This window comes from Macaca fascicularis, chromosome 1 (genome assembly GCF_037993035.2).
Source record: "Macaca fascicularis isolate 582-1 chromosome 1, T2T-MFA8v1.1".
Taxonomy (NCBI): Eukaryota; Metazoa; Chordata; class Mammalia; order Primates; family Cercopithecidae; genus Macaca; species Macaca fascicularis.
In genome coordinates, this window is record NC_088375.1 from 203,481,304 (window position 1) to 203,502,723 (window position 21,420).

At 42.1% G+C, this 21,420-nt stretch overlaps 1 protein-coding gene across 1 annotated transcript in view; it reads right to left on the reverse strand.

Annotated features, from left to right (window-relative positions):
- Positions 1–7,592: 7,592 nt before the first annotated feature.
- LOC102141093 (ornithine decarboxylase-like) overlaps positions 7,593–21,420 on the reverse strand; it is a 41,661-nt gene continuing 27,833 nt past the window's right edge. Inside the window, exons 13-15 of the mRNA XM_074012904.1 lie at positions 20,595–20,650; positions 14,648–14,689; positions 7,593–14,201 (exon numbers count right to left, since the gene is read on the reverse strand). The gene's annotated coding sequence lies outside the window, so the exon portion shown is untranslated. The remainder of the gene's footprint in view (positions 14,202–14,647; positions 14,690–20,594; positions 20,651–21,420) is intronic.

Below are 21,420 nucleotides of genomic sequence, written 5' to 3' on the forward strand. Positions count from 1 at the left end.
AACTTCTGACCTCAAGTGATATGCCCGCCTTAGCCTCCCAAAGTCCAAAGTGCTGGGATTACAGGTGTGAGGCACCACACCCAGCCAGTTCTTGCATTGTTAAAACCATGGGAAACATTAATTTAATATGACAATATATCTGTAATAGGTCAAAGATGCATATTTAAATATCTAGAGTTAAAACTTTTTGTAAAAATGTATGAATAGAAATAGTGAAAGCAATTTGATTATCCAAAAGAAGAAAATAAGGAAGGAATAAATGAGCAAAGAACAAATGAGACAGAAAAACAAATAGCAAGATGGTAGCTCTAAATCCATCTATATCAGTAATTACATTAAATGTACATGATGTAAACAAACTGAATGACACATATTGTTAGAATGGATTTTTTAAAACCCCAATTACATTTTATTTTTAAGCAACACAATTTTAATGTAAAAACACAGACAGGTGAAACAAAAAGATGAAAAAGTATATGCCATTCAAATACTAATTTTTAGTAAGTTGGTATTACTACATTAATATCAAATAAAACAGGCTTAAGACAAACGGTATTACTAGAGGTAAGATGGACATTAAATAATGGTAACAGATCCTTCCAACAGGAAAATATAACAATTCTAAACTTGTGTGCACCAAATAACACAGCTTAAAAACATCCAAAGTAAGAATTATTGAGACTGAAAGGAAAAAATAGACAAATGTGCAGCCACCGCTGGAGATTTTAACACACTTTTTTTTTTTTTGAGACGGAGTCTTGCCCTGTCGTCCAGGCTGGAGTGCAGCGGCAGTGGTGTGATCTTGGCTCACTGCAACCTCCGTTTCCTGGGTTCAAATGATTCTTCTGCCTCAGCCTCCTGAGTAGCTGGGATTACAGGTGCCCGCCACCACGCCCAGCTAATTGTTGTATTTTTAGTAGAGACAGGGTTTCATCATGTTGGCCGGGCTGGTTTAACACACTTTTTTAAAGAAACTCAAACAAAAAATCAGTGAGGAAATGTATTATTTGAATAAAGTGGTTAGCCAACTTAACTCAATTGATACATATAGAATATATATGGAGAATACACAATTTTTAAGTTCATATGGATGATTTACAAAAATTGACCCTATGCTGGGCCATAAAGCAAGTTTCAACAAATTCCAAAGGATTGAAATCATACAGACTATGTTACTGATCACAATTAAACCAAAAAACAATAAAAGAGAGATACTAAAAAATCACTAAATGCTTGGAAATTAAGGAACATGCTGCTAAATAATCCACAAGTCAATGAAGTCAGAAGAGAAATTGGAAAATGTATTGAATTGAATAAGAGGAAATGTATTAAAATGTATGAATACAGCTAAAACAGAACTTGTAGAGAATTGTTTAGGTTTACATTATATTAGGAAACAATAAATATTTTAAAAATTAACGAAAAGGCTAAAGCAAAGAACAAATTAAAGAACAAATTAAACCCAGCGTAGGTAGTAAAAAGGAAGTAATAAAAATAGAAAACAAACAGTAGAGAATAATAAAAAGTCTAAAGGTGGTTCTTTAAAAAGATTAAGAAAATAAATACACCTCTAACAAGAATGAAGAGAGAGAAAACTATCACCAATATCTGGATGTACAAGAGAACATCACTTCAGATTCTGCACATAAAAAGGATAATAAATATTATGGGCTGGGCATGGTGGCTCATGCCTCTAATCCCATCACTTTGGGAGGCTGAGGTGGGTGGATCACTTGAGGCCAGGAGTTTGAGACCAGTCTGGCCAACATGGTGAAACCCTGTTGCTATTAAAAACACAACAATTAGCCGGGTGTGGTAGCGCATGCCTGTAATCCCAGCTACTTGGGAAACTGAGGCAGGAGACTCGCTTGAACCCAGGAGGTAGAGGTTGCAGTGAGCTGAGATCGTGCTACTGCACTCCAGCTTGGGCAACAAAGCGAGACTCTGTCTAAAAAAAAATAAAATAAAATAAAACAGAAGAAATATTACGAACTACTTTATGTTAACAGTTTCAACAACCTAGATAAAATGACCAAATTCCTTGAAATAAACAATTTAGCAAAACTAATGCAGAAAGAAATAGGAAATCTAAATAGCCCTGTATCAACAACAACAAAAAATCCAGAATATGAAGTAAAAAAAAAAAAAAAAAAAAGTTCTAACAAAGATTATTCCAGTTCAACTCAAATGGCTTTACTGGTAAATACTAGCTAACATTTAAGGAAAAAAATAACAACAGTCTTACACAAACTGTTTCAGGAAAGAAAGAAGAAAGACTTCCCAACATATTTTGTAAGGCGAGCATAAACTTAATACCGAAATCAGATAAAGACATTACCAAAAAACCACAGACCAATTAACATAGTCACAGAAATTCTTAACAAAATATTAGCAAATGGATGTAGCAACATATAAAAAAGATAAAACCTAATGACAAAATGAGGTTTATCCCAGAAATATAAGACTGATTTAACATTCAAAAATAAATTATGATTCACTATGTTAACAAAGAGAACTACAAAAATCACAAAATAACCTCAAGCAAATCCAGAAAAAAAAATTTTACAAAAATTAACACCCATTCTTTATTTCAAAACGAAAACCAAACAACACACACACACACACACACACACACACACAACCTTAGTCATCTAAGAATAGAAGATAACTTATTCATTAAAGGCATTTATTAAAAAAATCTACAGCTCACATCATACTTAATGGAGAAACATTTAATAGGTTTTTGTTAAGATTCTCTACAGCAAATATTTTGCTCTTACCACTTCTATTCAACATTGTACTAGAAAGTTCCAGCCAGTTCCATAAAGCAAGAAAGGGCATAAAGAGTTGGGGGGGGTGGAGGGAGTAAAATTGTCATTGTTCCATACCACATGATTGTGTACATGGTGAACCCTATGGGATCTACCCTCTCCACCTCACCACCCCCTCCAAAATCCTACTAAAATTAAAAGTGAAGTTATCAAGGTTGCAGGCTATAAAATTAATAGGTGAAAGTTCATTTTTGATACATTAGTCACAATCAATTGGAAAATTAAATAAAAATACTATTTACAACAGTAAATATAGAGTCGATTTTTTTTTCTAAGATGCGAAGTTAATTCAATGGAGGAAGAAAAAGATTTTTAATATATGGTGCTGAAACCACTGGCTATCCATATGGAAAACAATGAACCTCAATCCCTGTCCTTTTCCATAAATAGAAATTAATTTGTCATGGATGATAAACCCAAATGAAGAAAACTAGAACCATGAAGTCTAGGAGAAAATAGATAGAATATTTTTATGACAGAATATCTTTATAACCTTGGGGTTAGCAAAAGTTCATTAGAACACAAAAAGCACTACCCACAGAAGAGAAAAATACACATACTGGACTTCATCAAAATTAAACATTTCTTCTCCCAAGAGACACATTTAAGAAAACAAATAGGCAAGACATGGATTTGGAAAAAAAATTTCCACAACACTTGTGTCTAACAAAAGACTTGTATTCAGAGCATAAAGAGCTAAGGAAGGCCGGGTGCAGTAGCTCACGCCTGGAATCCCAACATTTTGGGAGACTGAGGTGGGCGGATCACCTGAGGTCAGGAGTTCAAGACCATCCTGGCCAATGTGGTGAAACACTGTCTCTACTAAAAAATACAAAAATTAGCCAGGCATGGAGGCAGGCTTCTGTAATCCCAGTTACTCAGGAGGCCAAGCCAAGAGAACTGCTTGAACCTGAGAGGCGGAGGTTGCCGTGAGTCGAGATCGTGCCATTACACTCTAGCCTGGGCTTTTTGTCTCAAAAAAAAAAAAAAAAAAAAAAAAAAAAAAAAAAACAGGAAGAGCTAAAGCAATTTGGAAAAGACAGTGCAATTGGAAATGGACAAAAGATTGTGGTAAGCTTATGTGGGTGGTCCGCAATGAGCTATGCCTCCTAGTATTCATGCTTCTGTATGGTCCCTTCCCACCTTGCCTTTGGGCTCAGACATGTGATTTATCTCGGCCTGTGGAGCATTAGCTTGCATGATGCAAGAAGAGAAAGCGTTGCCATTGGGTATCATCCTCTTTGAAGGCTCTATTTTGGAACCCTGCACCACCGTGTAAAGTGACCTGGCTACCTTGATGGGGGACCATGAGGAGAGAGATGCCTGGCCAGCCTCCAGCTGCTTCAGCCATCCCAGCAGAGGCACCAGACGTGTGTGTTAGGCCATCTGGATGCTAAGTCACTGGAGCCACGGACCTTCCAGATGATCACAGTCAATATCACGTGGAGCAAAAGACCTGCCCAGATATGGCCCAGCCAGATCATAGAAGAATGAGCAAATAAATGGTTTTGTCTTAAGTCACTAATTTTTGTGGTGGTGTGTTACATAGTAATGGAGAATTTAAATAAGATATGGAAAACATTTCACAAAAGAAGATATGCAAACGGCCAATAAGCACATGAAAAGGTGTTCGACATCATTAGTTATTAGGAAATTTCAAATTAAATTCAAATTAAAAGCACAATGAAATAGCATTTCATGCCACTAGAATGGCTAAAATTTTTCTAAAAAAAAAGATTAACAATACTAAATGTTGGTGAAGACTTGGAGCAGTTGGAACTTTTCTGCATTGCTGGTGGGAGTGTAAGTAAGTACACCACTCAGAAAACTGTTTAACAGATTCTTAGTAAGTTAAACATTTATCTGCCTTAGGAACTAGCAATTCTACTCCTAGGTATTTCCCCAAGAAATCTGAGCTGATTTTTGATCTGGTTTCACTAACGAATGAATTATAAGAGTGAAAAAGATGGAAAGGGAACCAAAGATAAAACAATATTTAAAGACACATCAAGACAAACAAAAAACAGGCAAAACAAAGCCATATGTAAAAAAACCATACAAAAAATAACAATAATAATAATACAGCCAAGCCTGGTGGCTCATGCCTGTAATCCCAGCACTTTGGGAGGCTGAGGCAGGAGGATTGCTTGAGCCCAGGAGTTTCAGACCAGCCTGGTGAAATCCCGTCTCTACAAAACCCACAAAAATTAGCCAGGCGGGGTGGCATGCACCTGTAGTCCCAGCTACTTGGGAGGCTGAGATGGGAGGATCACCTGAACCCCAGGAGATTGAGGCTGCCATGACCTGTGATTGAGCCACTGCACTCCAGCCTGGACAACAGAGTGAAATCCTTCCTGAACAGAAGGAAAAAAAAAAAAAGCCTAAAAGACACCAATCTTTGGGATTTGAGTACAAGAAATCAGAATCCCAGGAAATTCCAAGAATTCCTAAAAATTACACACTATTCTGTATTTTTCCCAGCAGCTTATGTGTTTTGAAAAGATAATGACTGACCATAAAAACAAATAGTGAACATTTTTCTGTGACAGGGATACACTAAAACTGTCAGAGGTTTTCTGTTTAGTGCATGGTTTTTATTTGTTTTATTATTTTGTTTTAATATACTATGACTCGATGATGTATTTCAAGGACATACAGAAATGAGCTCTACCTTATGCATTTAATAATAGAAAACATTAAAAGAAGGCGACACTAACTCAAAGTAAATGCCAAATAAAAGTTATTTTTAAAAATGGAACAATAGTATCACAAATGTTTACTTTTGTTGTTGTTGTTGTTTTTGAGACGGAGTCTCGCTGTTGTCACCCAGGCTGGAGTGCAATGGCGCGATCTTGGCTCACTGCAACATCCGCCTCCTGGGTTCAAGCGATTCTCCTGCCTCAGCCTCCCGTGTAGCTGGGATTACAGGCACCTGCCACCACATCCGGCTAATATTTCTATTTTTAGTAGGGACAGGGTTTCACCATGTTATCCAGGCTGGTCTCAAACTCCTGACCTCAGGTGATCACCCGCCCTGGCCTCCCAAAGTGCTGGGATTACAGGCGTGAGCCACCGCACCTGGCACTTTTTTTTTTTTTTAAGTTACTCTTTTTTGAACACCTATCAGAAAAAAGTATTATTCTTGCAATGAAAATTTAAAACACTCAAAGTATTAACTGCCCCATCCAATAGTCTTGATCTTTGTTTTTATGACAAATAATTCAAACATAGGCAATTTTATTTCATTTTGCATTGATGTTAGTTGAATTTGTAAGACTGTGTCTAATCACAACTTCAGGGTACATGTTGCTTCATATAACTTTCTCTCTCTCTCTCTCCTTTTATTTTTTTTTGGAGACACGGTCATGCTCTGTTACCCAGGCTGGAGTGCAGTGGAGCAATCATGGCTCCCCCCAACCTCTGAACTTTCAGGATCACGATGTTGCTGCCTCAGCCTCCTGAGTAGTTGGGGTTACAGGCATGCGTGACTATGCCAGGCTAATTTTTTCTTATTTTTTGTACAAATGGGGTCTCACTATGTTGTCCAGGCTTAACTTTCTCCTTTTTAAAGATAAAAATATTTTGCATTACAAAGAACCATAGCCTATAGCAAATATTTACACACTGGAAAATACCAGCTAATTGCATAGCATTTGAGTAACATGTGGGAATTGCCAATGGACTTACTGAATCATAGACTTATTTTACTTTCACAACTTATTTCTTGAACACTACTCATAGGATTTGAACAAAGCATACTCCTACCATATCTATATATCTATATATCTATACACCGTATCTATAAACTTAAAAATAGTCACTTTATTTGCAAGAATGACTCACCACTAGCAGCAGACAGGGCCATCATCACGTTTATAACATGGCGACAGCTGCAAGCAAGACTGACTCTGTCCTGACCTACCTTCCCTGCCCCAGTCTGAGAAATGTTGACTTTGACCTTTGACACTGCATGCCACTGTTTTCTGCTCTAGCCTTTGACACAGTGTCAATGGCTTCCGTCAAATCAGTAACAGCTCTATGTTGATGGTTAAGTTTGAATTTTCACAAGAGAATAATAATAGTTTTTCCTGCCACCGGAGGTTGGTGTTGCACAAGCTGAGAGAGGAGAGAATTTCAAGGAGGGAGTGGTCAGCTGTCTGGGGACTGGCAGGAGGCTGTGGGCTGACTGACAGGTCAGTGGCATGGCCCTCTGAGAGAACGTTCTACACGGATCTACACGGATCGCTCCACGTTCTTCACGGGTAGCTGTGTGTTGAGGTGTGGGCTCCACCTCCCTGGCCGCCTGTGTTCCTGGAACCCGCCCAAACCTTTCAGCTTCTCAAGGCCTTTGTGACGCTGCTCCCTCTTCCCAGGGCGTCTTTCCCCGTTGCTCTCACCCTTCAGGTCTCCTCTCCACTGGCAACTCCTGACCACCCTCTCCAGTAGTTCTCTCCTTGTTCCTTTCCGGCACCCATCGCCATCGTTCATCCTCTCACGGATTTACTTGTTAATGGTGTGTCCCTCCCTCCCACTCCCCCACAGGGCATGTCAGCTATACAGAGCTGTGCTCTCTGCTGTCTCATTCCCTGCAGAGCCCCAGCGCCTAGCACATAGTAGGTTTCCAAGAAATATTTATTGAATGAATGAACAACTGAAGAGATGGCGTAAGCAAGTGCAAAAAAAGCTTAAAAAAAAAAAAGTGCAAAAAAAAAAAAAAAAGCTTAAAAAAAAAGCTTAAAAAAAAGCAAAAAAAAAAAAAAAAAAAAAAAAAAAAAAAAAAAAAAAAAAAAAAAGCTTAAACTCGCCTCTGTGGACCTCTATTTCCTGGTTTGTCTGATTTGTCAAAGAGCTAAGGGCTCCCGTCCTCCCCTTTGAACCATGGTTAGACACAGACCGTGAGCAAATACTACGTGGGTGCAACACTGAGAATGGCCAGTAGGTGGCAGTAAGTCACTGTGGTCGAACCGGGACAAAGCCTGGCCCAACCAGGACGCAAAATACCTAAAGTTTAATCCACCAAAGTTTATTTCCACCACTAGGGATGCAAGTCTTTTTTCTTAAACACAGCACGCGTGCCCCTGCTGCCCTGAATGGAGAACAATGAACCTCCATTTGGATTCAAATCCCAGCTCTGCCACCGACTGCTAGGTGGCCAGGGTACATGGCCTCTATAAAGTGGGATCATTATGAGCACGCAGTGGGTAACGGATATGGAAGGACAGCATGCCGGGGCAGGCGAGGCTCCGAGGACAGCAGGCAGCTGGCCATAGGTAGAGCCTGGGCCCGCAGGGAGCCCACGGCCACCTTATACTCCAAGCCACGCCCCGCGCCCCCGTTGGCTCTTCCCCAAAGCCCTCCACCCACTCTGCTCCTGCACCCACGCAGCTGCATGTGGCTGAGGACAAGGTACATCAGATGACTGGCCTCACTCCAAGGTGACCCCGCAAACCTGGAATGGGCCCCTGTGCTTCCGGCAACCCAACCAGGCTTCACCGGCCCGTTAACTCTCCCACGCCCATGCCTCTTCTTCTCCAGTCATCACCAAGACCCCCTCCTGCCCCGTGGCTATTGGCTGTGATTGGTTCTTATCTCACTGAGAAAAGAGAATCAGACGAAAATGCCGCATTCTGACCATGCCAAATCTTCCACCAGCCAGCATCACTCAGGTACCATAGAGGCACCCACTGAGAGCATGCCCTCCCTCATGCAGAGGGTGCCAAGCCCTCTCACCACTCTGGGTTTTGCCCTGGCAATTCTCACCTCTCTGTTCTGCATCCTTTTTTTTTTTTTTTTAGATGGAGTCTCAATTTGTTGTCCAGGCTGGGATGCAGTGGCACAATCTCAGCTTACTGAAGCCTCCGCCTCCAGGATTCAAGCGATTCTGTTACCTCAGCCTCCTGAGGAGCTGGGGCTACAGGTGCCTGCCACCACACCCGGCTAATTTTTTAATTTTTATTTTTAGTAGAGGCGTGGTTTCACCATGTTGGCCAGGCTGGTCTCGAACTCCTGTCCTCAAATAATCCACCCACCTCGGCCTCCCAAAGTGCTGGGATTACAGGCATGAGCCACCACACCCAGCCTCTCTTCTGCATCTTACTTTCCCCTCTATGGATCATTCCCATCAGCCTAAAAACAAACTGTGATCTCTCTCATTCAGAATAAACTCTCCCTTGGCCCTACGTTCCCTCCCTTTAGCTGCACTCCCGTGTGTCTGCCCTCTTTTACAGCACAACTCTCTGGGAGAGGGGCCCATGCTCCCCCGATCCCCACTGGGCCCCACTGCAGTCCACCTGCCCTTGCCACTGAAACCCTCAGGTTAAGATCACCAGTGACGTCGGTTCTTCCCAATTCCATTCTCAGCCCTCAGCTCACTTCTCAGTAACATTTGAGAGTTGAGTGTTCCCTCCTTCTTGCAACATTTCTTCTCTTAGTTTCTGTGACTTTGTCTCTTCTCTATCCCTGGTCACTTCCTAGCTGTCTCATCGGCCTAGGGAATATAAAGTCCACCCAATGCCAATCACTCCCACGGGTGTCTCTCTCATCCTGACCTCTCTCTGGAAACCAGATTCTTCTATCTGGCCCCAGTTGGAGGTCTAATAGGCTGCTCAAACTTAACTTGAACTCTTGATTTTAATCCCACCTAACCTGCTTCTCGCCCAGTGTCCCTGTCTGTTCTGGCCCCAAATCCTGAAGTTGCCCTTGACTCCTCTCTGCCTTACACCCCACATCTGATTCTGCAGCAAATTCTCTGGGTCCAACCTTTAAAATCTGTGCTGAACCTGACTGCTTTCACCATCTCCACCACAACCAGCCTACTCCTTGCCCCCTTATTTTTGCCAGGAGTGGCATAAGTGGCACAGCCTCCTCCTTGGTCCGGCCACATTCTCTCTCTCTCTCTCTCTTGCATGCACCGCATTCACCTGCTTAGAATAAAGTTCAAGTCCTGACACCACAAGGCTTGACAGGAGCAGCGGGGACCCTTCTCCTGCCTCATCTCCTTACACCTCCCTCTGACTCACTCTGCTCACCCACTCAGGACTCTTGGACTCGCACCCCCCCTTTTTTGGGTACAGTCTCCATTCCAGCCTTGGAACTTGCTGTTTCAATGTCTGTAACTGCGACCCAGCCAACCGCACAGCCCCTCCCTCTTCCCTTCAAGTCTCTGCTCCTCAGAGAAGCCTCCCGGACCCCTCCACCTAAAATAGCCCTGCCCTCTACCATTCACTATCCCCTCATCCTGTTTCATTTCTCTTCACAGCACCAATGCTTCCACTTCATTTCATCATTTTCTTACATGTTTTTTATACCATCTTCTCCCAACTGGAAGGCAAGTTGCACACGTGTGAGTTCTCACCCATCTTGTTCACCATGTGTCACCTGTGTCTGGAACAGTGCCAGGAAGACTAGGACCTCACACTTTTATCGAGTAGATGGATGGATGGATGAATAGATGTATGCATGAATGGATGGATGGATGATGGATGGATTCACGGATGGATGGGTGGATGCATGGATGGATGGATGAATGCATGCATGGATGGATAGATGCATGGATGGATAAATGGATACATGGATGGATGGATGGATGGATGGATGGATGGATGGATGGATGGATAGATGAATGCATGCATGCATAGATGAATGGATAGATAGATGGATGCATGGATATGTGGATGAATGAATGGATGTATGGATGGACAGATAGATGGATGGATGCATGTATGGATGGATTGATGGATGCATGGATATATGTATGAATGGATGGATGGATGGATGGATGCATGGATGGATAAATGGATGCATGAATGCATGGATGGATAAATGGATGCATGGATGGATAAATGAATGGATAGATGGATGGATGGATGGATGGATGGATGGATGGATGAATGGATGGATGGATGTATGCAAAGATGAATGGATGATGCATGGATCCATGGATGGATGCATGGATGTATGTGTGGATGGATAAATGGATGCATGGCTGGCTGGCTGGCTGGATGGATGGATGGATGGATGGATGGATGCATGTGTGGATGGATGAATGGGTGGATGGATGCATGGGTGGATGGATGGATGCATGGATGGATAAATGGATGCATGGGGGTATGTATGTATGTGTGTATGGATGGATGGATGGATGGATGAATGCATGCATGGAGGTATGTATGTATGTGTGTATGGATGGATGGATGAATGCATGCATGCATAGATGAATGGATGGATGGATAAATGGATGGATGGATGGATGGGTGGATGCATGCAGACATGGATGGATGGATGGATGGATGGATGGATGGATGGATGGATAGATGAATGCATGCATGCATAGATGAATGGATAGATGGATGAATGCATGGATACATGGATGGATGAATGGATGCATGGATGGACAGATGGATGGATGGATGCATGTATGGATGGATTGATGGATGCATGGATATATGTATGAATGGATGGATGGATGGATGGATGCATGGATGGATAAATGGATGCATGGATGGATAAATGAATGGATGGATGGATGGATGGATGGATGCATGGATGGATAAATGGATGCATGGATGGATAAATGAATGGATGGATGGATGGATGCATGCATGCAAAGATGAATGGATAATGCATGGATCCATGGATGGATGCATGGATGTATGTGTGGATGGATAAATGGATGCATGGCTGGCTGGCTGGCTGGCTGGATGGATGGATGGATGAATGCATGCATGCATAGATGAATGGATGGATGGATAAATGGATGCATGGATGGATGGGTGGATGGATGGATGGATGGATGAATGAATGGATATCCACAGTCTCATAAGACAGTACCCATAGGGCAAACAAAACACACCAGAATCTCTTGCATCTGAATAAAACATTATGTTTTCCCTTGAGTCCACTCATATCTGTACTTCCAAACACTTCTGAGGGGGTAAGGGTGGATGTTTCTACCTGTAATTTGCAGGCTCTGGGAGGATACAGATGAGTAATTGACCTAAAGGCCCCTCTGGCTTCTATGGGTGGTATCTGCAGTTCACCCCTGCTCCTAAGATGTCTGAGGGAGAATTCTCTTCATCCCAAGGGTGCTGGATGATTCCTTCTGGCCTTGACTCAGCTAAGGAGGTAGCGGCAAGATTGGTGGGGCTGACTCTGGCAGATGGGGAGGACTGCTTGCAGAGGCTGTCATTCAGATAACTCCTTCAGCAGGTGAAGTTTATAAAGGGGACAGGTTGGAGGTGGTCTTGGCCTCCAGGGCCTACTGCCCTCCCCGCACTGCAGGGATGTGGCTGGTCATCCTAATGTGCACCTACCCCCATCTCTGTCAATGTCCATCCTTGTAGGACGTTCTCTTTCTGAGCTCAGAAGTCACCAACATAGTGGTTTTGAAGTTTTAAAGCACCTGGGAGACATACAGTAGCATCTGCTCTATTTTAGAGTTGGCCGGATCCACACCTCATTCATGCCACCTTCCAACCTGGGGACTTCTCAAGGCCAAGGTGAGTTCTGAGGCACACTCTGCACCTGGCCCATTGGCTATGGCCAGATCCTGTGTGTGCTCTCTGAGGACAGCCAGACCATGGGGCAGTGGCGGCCAGGTCAGGCCAGGATCAGGACCAGCCAGAGGCAGGGCCCTGGACACGGACTGACGTTCACCAAGGATTTGCATTATCTGCATTACCCTCTCAACAACCTGGGAGGGGGATACTCACATCATCCTCACTTCATGGGGGGGAAAAGTGAGGCTCTGACTGCACTGCTAGTTTGTGGCAGAGCCTGGATTTATTCCAGGTCTGTCTGACTACCAAAAGCCAGAGCTCTCACCACCAGAACAAGCACTGTTCAACAGATAACATACTTGGCAGAATTCCAGCAGGATCTGCAGACAACTAGAACTCATTCTTGGCACTTGGTGCTTGATATCAGCACAAACTGACTGTGTTCAAATGGACTCCGGAGGAGCCACTGAGTGCACGGCGTGAGTTACCTGGAGTCCAAAGCTCCCTCTCTTCTGTAGAGGTCCAGATCCACTGTATTCTGAGCTGTTTCTAGGACCACAAAAGGGAGAAATAAAGTCTGAGTTTGCTAGATTCTTCCTATGGTTGTTCTTGCCTGTTGTTCTCAACCGCTAGAAAGGAAGGAAAAGGTCAACCAAGCATTGCCATGGTTAGAGCGGTGGTTTCTTTCATCAGCTGAGTGTTTCTCTTTTTAAAAGCTTTTTTTGGGGCCCAGCACGGTGGCTCATGCCTATAATCCCAGCACTTTGGAGGCTGAGGCGGGCGGATCACGAGGTCAGGAGATCGAGACCATCCTGGCTAACATGGTGAAACCCTGTCTCTACTAAAAATACAAAAAAATTAGCCGGGAGTGGGAGGCTGAGGCAGGAGAATGGCGTGAACCTGGGAGGCGGAGCTTGCAGTGAGCCGAGATGGCGCCACTGCACTGCAGCCTGTGCGGCAAAAAAGCTTTTTTGTCTGCAGCAACCCTTGACCTTCTATATGAGGGCAATTGAGATAGAATTGCTCCCTCCAGCCCAAATCTCAGGTATTCTTAGGTGACTCAGAACCTTGTGGAGGTGTTGGAGGAAATCCCTCATGGCTTGCAGCAGTCCCAAAGGACGTCACCATCAACACTCAAATTGCAATAGTTCCTCTGGGAACCTCTCATAAAGGTTAGTCACCTAGTGCTTGGAATAGCACGCGGCTTTAGCAGCAGAGCTTCTCCTGAGACATGCAAGAGAGCAGACCCCCTCGGGGGTAAGAGCCCGACGAGTGAGGCTCATATGCAGCACCCTTTTATTTTTGAGACAGGGTCTCACTCTGCCACTCAGGCTGGAGTGCAGTGGTGTGATCATGGCTCACTCCAGCCTCAACCTCCTGGGCCCAAGTGATCCTCCCACCTCAGCCTCCTGAGTAGCTGGAACTACAAGCACACGCCACCATGCCCGGCTCATTTCTTTCTTCTTTTTTGTAGAGATAGGGTTTCACTATTTGTCTGTCTTCTTTCAGATTGGCCTTGAACTCCTGGGCTCAATTAATTCTCCTGACTCAGCCTCACGATGTGCTGGGATTACAGGCATGAACCACTGCACCCCAGCCCACAGCACACTTTTGACCCTGAATACAACCTTAGTTTGGTGCAGACAAGGGAGAAGTGGGAAGAAACAAGGGAAACAAGACATCTAAAGTTGACAGAGGGTCACCACCTTCCAAGACACCAGTTGGATTTATAATTAAAAGTTATGGTGCCTTATTTTGTAAATTTCTGACTCATTAGACCAACATCACTAAAAACGAAATTAACTTGGCCAAAATGGGGCTCATTCAAGATTCTGAAGTTGGTTTATTTATATGCACAATTGGAAGGAGCCAGCTGAAAAATTAAACAGAAAGAATGAGATAGTTATTTCAAATGGTATTTAGATGCTTCTAAAAGAGGGAATGATAAAGTTGCTTCCTCTCAGGAGGTGAACCACAAGATCTTGGAAACTGTTTCTTGGCTGGAAACATCATCTGAAGTCTCTACCGTCTCACCACCTCCACTTACCACTCCTTCTCCTATTGCCCCAGAACCCTTGTACCCTTTGCTTTCAGAACTGCCTTGCCCAGATCTTCCTTTACTCCTTTCTCCACCACCCACAGAAGTTTTGACAGCATCTTTTTTAAATAAAAAGCCTAACCCAAGGGGAGAACCTTTAGTGGCTTATACTCCTGGACCAAGGCAGAACTTATAGCTCTTACTAAGAAATTTCCAGATCCTACCCAGGATCCTATAGGTTTCACTAAGGGGTTTAGTCTAAATTGTAAGAACTTATGAACCTGGCAATTCAGATGTGTATCAGCTGGTTCACATGTTAGTATCTGAAAAAAAAAAAAAAAGTGAGGGAATCATTATCAAAGGCTGACTGGAAAGAGTCATCAAGCAATTTTCCATAAAGAAAAAGCCAAAGACCAAGAAAGAACTCAGGAACTAGCAAATCGTTTAGCACAAGTAATTTCCCAGATATTTCCTAACACCACTGACTCGTCTAAAGACCAGCAATGTAAACAAAGAGCAAATGAGACTGTGCTGGACTATTCTGAAATATGTGAGAGGGATTTTAAATAATATTTGGGAATGAATAAAGAAGTCTAAGGGATTATCTGAATGATTCTTTCTTAAATTCAATCTTCTTTCATGGACTGGATGAGCAATTGGCCAAGATGATCAAATTGCATCAAATAAATTGGGATTCTGTGCACACTTCAGAACTAGTGAATCTTGCTGATAAGTTGGCCAGAGCTATACAGCAGAAGAAAGATTAGAAAGCCACTAAAATCACGAATTTACAGCATCAACAACTTACCGGTCAATTTATCCGATCTAAACAGAAGTCTCCCTTTCAAAAGGGAGTCCCATAGACCTCTAAAGATGTCTACTATTATTGCAAGAAAATAAGACGTCTAAAGAAAACTTGCAGAAAGTTGAAATGGGTACAGAAACAAAAAGAAAAAGAGAAAGGAGACGAGGAATAGGAGGGCTCTGAGGAGATAAAGAGGGCTTTCCCCTGTCTTTTAAGCAGCACTCTGGGGGAAGTGGAGCTACACGTAAATGGAGAAAAAACAGAGGCATTAGTTGACACAGGATCTACCCTTTCTGTTCTAAACCCTACCTTTGTGAAGAGCCCTCTTCCTTGGAGTAATCAAACCGTTCAAATGATAGGGGTATCTAATCAACCAATGACTATATACGAATAAAAACTTTTCCCTTTCCAATTACGTCATATAGATGGACATTCTTTTCCTTTCTTTCTTTCTTTCTTTTTTTTTTTTTTTTTTGTGACAGAGTCTCACTCTGTGGCCCAGGCTGGAGTGCAGTGGCACAATCTCGGCTCACTGCAAGCTCCGCCTCCCAGGTTTACGTCATTCTCTTGCCTCAGCCTCCCGAGTTAGCTGGGACTACAGGTGCCCGCCACCACGCCCGGCTAATTTTTTGAATTTTTAGTACAGACAGGGTTTCACCTTGTTAGCCAGGACAGTATCAATCTGACCTCGTGATCCACCCGCCTCGGTCTCTCAAAGTGCTGGGATTACAGGCGTGAGCCACTGCACCTGGTTGGACATTCTTTTCTTTTGGTGCCTTCTGCACCAGTACATCTTATAGGGAGAGATTTTCTGGAGCTTTATAATGTTCATATTTCCTTCTCAAAAAGAGGATAAATGTTTTTGAAAATGGCTGAAAGAGCATTGACTGAAAATGATAAATCATGAAGTTTAGATCAAATGATCATCAAAATTCAATAAAGCAGTAAGACAAAAAAGAACTTGATGCTTTATTACACCAAATCCCTGACTGTTTATGATCCCAGCTGTCTACTGACATAGGGAAAAATTTAACAGCGACTCCAATATGGATACAGGTGGATCCGAATAAGCCACTTCCCAATATTAAATCATATTCATTAAAACAGGAAACCATAATAGGAATAAAACCAATAATCAAAGACTTCATTGATTAAAAAATGATTATTCTTTGAACCAGTCCTTCTTTGCACTCCCATCCTTCTAGTGCCAAAACCTAATGGGAAAGGATGGAGATTCATACAAGATTTGAGAGCCATTAAAAATATTGTCATTCCTTGTCACCCAGTAGTTGCAAACCCCCACACTCTTTTATCTAATATATGTGTAAGCAGTAAATATTTCACTGCAATTGATTTATGCAGTGCTTTTAAAAATATCAGTTGATCCTGACAGTCAATATTTTTTTGCCTTTACCTGGGACACCAGTACATCTAGACTGTTATGCCTCAAGGTGATACTAAAAGCCCAACTTACTTTCCACAAATGTTAAGGGCTGGCCTGGATGAGCTAAATGTTTAAGGAAATGCCACTCTCCTTCAGTGTGTGGATAAGCTCTTATTATGCTCCTCTAGTCTGCATGATTGTAAAAACAACTCCCTTCACTCGCTGAAACAATTCGCAAACAGAGAACACAAGGTGTGTACAGAAAAGTTCCACTTGTGCTTAATGGAAGTAAAATGTTTGGGACATTTAATTTCTAAAGAGGGACAACATATAAATCTGGATTGAGTTACTGGAATTCTTGCATACCTCCCTCCAAAAACTAAAAGGTAGCTCTGGGATTCTTAAGCTTAACTGGCTACTGCTGTAGGTGGATCCCCAATTTTTCTCTCATGGCACAGCCTTTGTATACATTGTTAAAAGAAGACCAACTTGATTCTATACAGTGGACATCAGAAGGAGAAATAGCAATTCAAGAAATAAAGGAAAATTTTACAAGGGCCCCTGCTTTGAGCCATCCAAATTATCAGCTGTCATTTTTCCTTTTTGTTTATAAAAAACATGATAGCACCCTGGGTATTCTGACCCCAAAACACAAGATATTCTATCTTGTCTATCTGACAAGATAGACCTATTGACCACTCTAGTCAGCAGTGACACACCTTAGCGCATGTGCTGCCCCCTTGTCTGAGGTCTATTTCCGTAGCTGCCAGCTCCTGAAGGCCACTCAGGCAATTGTAATGCAGGCTCCTTTGACTGTATATGTACCTCATTCTGTAGAACCTCTTTTAAATTCACAATATATGCAACACTTTTCTGTTAACAGGTTAGCTTCTTATAAAGTACTTTTACTCTCTGCTCCACATATTATCCTCCCTTACTGTAATACTCTTAATCTCACAACATTACTTCCTGAAACAACTGATGAGATGCCTCATGACTGTATTTTACTAACAGAATAGCTTTTGATGCCCAGACAGGATTTACAGGAGACACTGCTGTAAAATGCTGATGTTATCTTGTTCACAGATGGATTGTATCTAAAGGATGAATTTGGAAAATAATGAGCAGGCTGGGCCATTGTGTCTCTTGTGGACATTATAGACAGCAATCCCTTGCCTAAAGTAGAATCAGCACAGTTAGCTGAGTTAATAGTGCTTGCCAGAGCTTGTCAAGTGGCCAAAAATCAAATGGCTAATGTTTACATTGACAGCTATTCCGCTTTGGGTGTAGCCCATGATTTTGGAATGTTGTGGAAATAGTAACCTCCTCCAGACATCCATATTAACATGACTCTCAAGTTTCTGATCATTTAGAAGCCATCCAATTAATAACAACAACAAAAATAATGGACTATTATCAAGCCCTTTTACAATAGCCCTGGACATTTCCAACTTCACTCTCCGGAGAGTAAAGGAAATCATTTTGCTGCTTCAACAGCAAGAAAGTCTGCATTAACACTGATATCAAATAAAACTAGAGAGGTGGCTATATTTAAAATGCACTCCATTGAAAAGGAACTCCAAGGGGCTCAAGAAAAGGCTTCAGAGAGGGAAAAGCAAATATAACTAACAAAAATGGGGGTGCCTTTTCTCCACTTGCAAATTATGGTATGGACCCAAGGACAGACCAGTTTTGCCTTTGGGATTTCAGTTTTCTATGTCACAACATGTCTATGAGCTCACTCACTGGGGAACTGAAAACATGATTGCCCAGGAAAAACAATTATCATTGGGAATTCTCACCCACAGTAGCTCATAGACTTTATGGCTGAATGTCCAGTTTATCCTAAACCTAATCCAGGAAAGTGTCCTCACAGATTTCAAGGGCATTTCCCTTTGCCCACTGGCAATACTTGGCAAATGAATTTTATCCAATTACCTCCAGCCCAGGGTTATAAATATGTGCTGGTTATGATTTGTATGTTCACTCATCAGATTGAAGCATTTCCTTGCAGAAGAGTCATGGCACAAGCAGTAGAAAAATATGTGTTGCAGTGGATAATTCCCTCTTGGGAAATTCCTTCCAAATTACATCACAATAGGGGAACTCATTTTACTGGAAAGAGAGTCCACTCCATTTGTAAAATCTGGCTCATTTTTCAACATTTTCATTTTGCATACCCTCCATAGTCTTCTGAATTGGTGGAATGAAGAAATGAAATAATAATAACCCAGATGGCAAAATTAATGAAAGCTTTTCATATTATGTGGCCCAAGGCTCTTCCATTGGTTTCACTCAACCTAAAAGCAACTCCTTTCAGAAAACATCAATTATCTCATAAGATAATTACAGGGTGACCTATGAAATTGGATGGTGGTTTATATAAACCAACTTTACTGAAAGGAGATATACTTCATTATTGTCAAGGCTTAACTAAACGTCTTTTCAAAAAAAAAAAATCAATAAAACTTATTTTAACAGTGTGCTCTCAGGTGCTGAAGATCTCAAATACCACCATCTCCAGCCAGGTGACTCTGTTTATTGAAAAAGACATCAACTAAAAGTCTCACTTCAACCTCATTGGAAAGGAGCTTATCAGGTATTGTTGACTAATCACTGTGAAGCTAAACTTGAAGGAGTTAACTCCTGGATTCACATTTCTCAGTTAAGAAAAGCTCCAACAGCTAAATGGACTTCTAAGTCCACCAGAGACTTCCAATTAAAGATCTCTAAGATTTCCGACTCCTCCAAAGGTGGGAAGGAGACGACATCTGAATAGACAGCATTTCCCAAGATACCAGACCAGGTCTGTGTTCACGATGATTTTCCTCTGCATATACCTTTTGTTTCTGCATTTTCCTGTCATGATGATGAGTATCTAGTAACATCCTCTCCTTTGTTTGATCCCTATTTCTCTTACTGGGAAATCACTCATCTAACTTATATGGAAGTAGAACAAACCTTTCTTTTTTAACATCAGGAGGATATTGGAACGCTGATGTTGACTTCTTGGAATCAGATCCTATAGTCTATGGCACCTTCTTTTCAGGCATAATATACTACTAGGAACCCTATTTAAAGTAATACTTCCAGAAAATTCTTCTCAATTCGATGCCTGGTTGGACAGTTTTTAATACTTTACTAATAGCTCACTGTATGACTATGAATCTAGATGATCAATTACTACCCGATGTCCTTGAGATAATTGAAAACAGCTGCAGCTTGTGTGCCTTGCCGCAGTATCTCTTGCCCTAGAGGTCAGAGGCTTTGTTTTTGTGGCTGTAGGTCTATGAAACATTCTAATGAAACTGGGAATCATACAATGGGAATTACTCGGTGATATGGTTTGGCCTGTGTCCCCACCCCAATCTCATCTTGAACAGTAATCCCCACCTGTGGAGGGAGGGACCTGATGGGAGGTGATTGGATCATGGCGGTGGTTTCCCCATGCTGTTCTCGTGATAGTGAGGGAGTTCTCAAGATTGCTAATGGGTTTAAGTGTGGCACTTCCTCACTCTTTCTCTCTCTCTGTCTCCTACCACCATGTAAGATGTGCCTTGCTTTCCCTTTGGCTTCTGTCATGATTACAAGTTTCCCGAGGCCTCCACAGTCATGTGGAACCATGAGTCAATTAAACCTCTTTTCTTTATAAGTTACCCAGTCTCAGGTATTCTTTATAGCACTGTGGAAATGGTATTCTCCAGTGGTATCCTCACCCAATTGGAGGATAATTTGGGAATTCAACCAGGGAAAATGTGAAAAGCCTTATGGTATATCCAAACTAAACTATATCTAGGGGTAACTGCTACCTATCTCACCCTAACTTGGAACACCCAACATATTTGGGTTCACAACCTGTACCTAAAATGCACTTCTGCTATAATTGTTCCATAGCAACAACATGTTTGGTGGATAAAACAGCACTGGCCAACTAAGGTAAAAGAAACTTAGGTGCAACAGGGGAATGACTTGTGATATTAAGACAAGTTAAAAATGTATTTTATGAAAAAAGATATTCACAAGAAAAGTTGATACTTACCAATCAAAATAGATTAGAAGAAATACTCTTTCATGAGGAAAGTAAGGATCAGGAAGCTGCATGGAAAGATAATGACACTGTTGTTAAGTGGATAAGTCAAACTGCTCAACTAATGAGGGACCACACCAAAAACTAGCGATGAGAAAGAGCATGCATCCAAACTCAGCAAGGTTTATTGACCATGTTAATCCAAATGGAAGCAAAAGCCTCTAAAACATGGCCAACCATTTCGGATACAGAAACACGAGGTGTGCATTTGTGGAAAAAACAAATCCTCTTCTTCCTGGAAAATTACTACCAGGGTGTGTAGCCTAAACTGCTGCACTCTACAGCTTTAGCACCAGATATGGCTTGGCTGTGTCCCCACCCAAATCTCATCCTGAATTGTCATTCCCATAATCCTCACAGGTCCTGAGACGGAGCTAGTGAGAGGTAATTCAATCACGGGTATTGGGGAAACCAGCCCCTGGGTAGGTTTCCCCCGTACTGTTCTCGTGATAGTGAATAAGTCTCATGAGATCTGATGGCTTTATAAATGGGAGTTCCCCTGCACAAGCCCTCTTGCCTGCCACCACGTGAGATGTCACTTTGCTCTTCCTTTGTCTTCTGCCATGATTATGAGGTCTCCCCAGCCATGTGGAACTGTGAGTCCATTAAACCACTTTTTCTTTATAAATTACCCAGTCTTGGGTATGTCTTTATTAGCAATGTGAGAACAGACTAATACAGCACCCCATATATATAGTCACCAGACATATTACATAGTACACCTAGTACGAATAGGGATTATTTTAACAATACTTACATTCTCCCAATGGGCAATTCA